Source organism: Adiantum capillus-veneris, chromosome 11 (assembly GCF_014529385.1).
Source record: "Adiantum capillus-veneris isolate H3 chromosome 11, ASM1452938v2, whole genome shotgun sequence".
Lineage (NCBI taxonomy): Eukaryota > Viridiplantae > Streptophyta > Polypodiopsida > Polypodiales > Pteridaceae > Adiantum > Adiantum capillus-veneris.
This window is the reverse complement of record NC_140941.1, coordinates 133,810,343-133,813,501: the sequence shown is the minus strand read 5'-3', so window position 1 is coordinate 133,813,501 and position 3,159 is coordinate 133,810,343. Positions and strand designations below refer to the sequence as shown.

Below are 3,159 nucleotides of genomic sequence, written 5' to 3'. Positions count from 1 at the left end.
TCCATTGTGTGGTTGTGTGTGTGTGTGTGTGTGAGAGAGAGAGAGAGAGAGAGAGAGAGAGAGAGAGGAAAATAGAGGGAAAAGCAATGAGCGTCATCCCACACACATGAGATGAGTGTGCCTCTACATTCTTTTAGCAATCTTTATCACAATATGTTGAGGTTATTCCTTGCATTTTCCAAAAGCTAAAGTATTCAAGGGGGATGAATTGGTCGATCAGAACTTCATGGGTTGTAACTTTGGATTTCTTATTATTGTCATGCTTATGGTTTCCCACATTTGATGAGCTAATTTGGCTTGAGGTTGTGTCGTTTTTTTACATATGGTACCCAGGGGATGGCTCGCTCACCTGCTAAAAAGGGGAAGAGAACATGGCAACGGGGTGGTTGCTCTCGCATCACAAGAGCAAGCACACGTGAATGGGAAGTAGGAAAGGCCAATGTTTCACCAAAGGCAAAGAGTGGGGAGGAGGTCCAGCATGCGGAGAAGTTCGAGAAGGTGGACATAGCCCAAAAGCAAGAAGAGGGACCCTTGTGTTATGAGGAGAGCTTCAATACTCCTCCCACATCTCCTCATGTAGAAGGGGCTAGTTCTCAACCAAGGAGAAGTCCACAAAAGCACACCTTGCCTGAGATGGGCACACCCTCGAGCCTAAACATCCATCCACGAAAGAAGTTGGTGGGCTCAAGGGAATGTGGAGTTGAGGCCAAGCAAGTGGCAGAGGATGCAACAAAGGGAGAAGCATAGGAGGTATTTGAGGATCTTGTAAAGCAAGAAGAGGCAGCCAGCATCCAAGATTCAAAAGTCTATCTAGAGATTGAGCTCCCTGATGGACGGCTAGCACACCAATGCCGCGCAAGTGCGGATTGCCCAAAGCGATCGGCCTTCATCTTCAAAAGACTGCAGATGATGTCTCACCTCAAGACTTTCCATGGAATCACTGTAGAGATTGAAAAGCGCCTGGGAGGTCACCCCCTCCACAAAGAAGCTGAGAGAAGAAAAAACCTCATGCCCAATCCGAAAGTTAAAGCTTGGCATAAAGGAGCTTTAAAAAGATTTGGCGACAAGGATAGGAAGTTTAGGAAAATTTGTAAAAGGTATCAGCGCATCATGCGCATACGAGCTCACCAAGTATGGAAGGACCTCAGAAATCAGTATAAGCACATGTCAGAGACCGCTTTTATTGAGGAATTTGTGGCTGGGAAGATGCAAGACTACGTGGCAGCCAAGGCTGTCCGACTGGCAAAAATTCAAAAGCGCATTGATGAAGGCTACAACGCACATGTAAGTTTCTGATTTGTCTAATTCGATTTTCTTTTGTCATCAATTTTTATATTATGTTTGCACATCATGCTTGATTAATTCATTTCTACTAATTCTCTAACTACCATACTATGGACATTCACAGAAGAGGATGCATGATATTCCTCCTTGGCTTGAGGCAGCTATGGAGGACACTGACAATGAGGACCCTTTCCAGTATGCTCTCGAAGGAGAGGATGATAATGAGAATTATGAAGACAAGAGGGAAGAGGGCCCAGGACTTGCAGAGAGGGGGTGGTTATGGAGCGAGCTCAATGGAGTGAGCTTTAGAGCGAGCTTTTTTTTTCCCACCACCTTTACCTCCCATTGCCGCCCCTTACCACCCATGACCACCAACACCCTAGCCCCCCATCGGTGGTTGGTGGTGTTAGCTCACTACCACCATCTGCCACTCCTCCTCCTACCACCACCACCCATGGCCGCGGGTTCTCCTCCCACTCTTCCCTCCAATGGGCTACTCAAGCACCTCCTCTCTCTCTCTCTCTCTCTCTCTCTCTCTCTCTCTCTCTCTCTCTCTCTCTCTCTCTCTCACACACACACACACACACACACACACACACACACACACACACATCCTCTTTGTCTCTCTTTATTTTGCTGATTTTCTCTCTCACTTGTCTCTCTCTCCCCCTCCCCCCACTCTCTCTCTCTCTCTCTCTCTCTCTCACTCTCTCTCTCTCTCTCTTTCATTTTTCCTGATTTTGTCTCTCTTCTCTCTCACTTGTCTCTCTCTTCTCCTCTCTCTCCCTCACCCGCTCTCTCTCTCTCCTCTCTCTCCTCTCTCTCTCTCTCTCTCTCCTCTCTCTCTTATGCATATCAAAAGACAACAATGAGAGAATTCACTTTGTGGAAAACTCAAAACAATATCATCATTTGCACAACTCAAGGTAAATGTGATAGCCCAAAAAATGCTAGATTATTACAACCTTTTTGCACTCTCTCTCTCTCTCTCTCTCTCTCTCTCTCTCTCTCTCTCTCTCTCTCTCTCTCTAATTGCATATCAAAAGACAACAATGAGAGAATTCACTTAGTGGAAAACTCAAAACAATATCATCATTTGCACAACTCAAGGTAAATGTGATAGCCCAAATAATGCTAGATTATTACAACAACCTTTTTGCACTTAGTAAAGTTTTGATCTTGTTATCAATTAGACCAGACTGATGAATGAACATGTTGTTGTTTATGTCCATTCCAAACATTCTGAAGTAGATATAATACAAGTGTTTGCAAGCCTCCGTTCCCCTAACCTCCTTTGGAAGTCTCTGCAAGTACAACTAGGCTAGTATTGTGAGATATTTCCTCACCACGTACCTTTTTTTGGGACCTTGAAATATACTTCATTTCTTCACCCGTACTTTTCGATGACCATTTCTAGTCCTAGAGCAGTGTCGATCCTTTTCGATGCCCCTTCAGAAACACCTGTCCTGTACCTGCCCGCACGTCTTTGCCCTTGCACTTCCATAGTTTCTATTGCGATATGAAACCCCACTAGCTGCAAAGACTTTACTTCTAGCGCTGTTAAGTTCGTGCCCTGTGCCATTGGCCACTCAAGTGGAGTTCTTGGAGGCCGCATCACAATATATGGACATACATCCCACACATGTTTGACATTGTCACTATACAAAACCATACCCATGTCTCATTGTTGTGCCCCTCCCAGTTGAATTTCCCTCGAAAACTTGGTGCCGTTGTTCCCTCTACGCATAAATTCACCTTTTTCTTGCACTTTCCTCCTTTGATTTTTCCTTGGCAAGTGAACTTAGACCCCGATTTGCACCTGCGGGTGGCCCACATGGTGTCATTTATGTCAACCTCAATGGCCCTAATTGTCAC

At 45.3% G+C, this 3,159-nt stretch overlaps 1 pseudogene; it reads left to right on the top strand.

Annotated features, from left to right (window-relative positions):
* Positions 1–419: 419 nt before the first annotated feature.
* LOC147448045 (uncharacterized) lies at positions 420–2,609 on the top strand (annotated as a pseudogene).
* Positions 2,610–3,159: the final 550 nt, after the last annotated feature.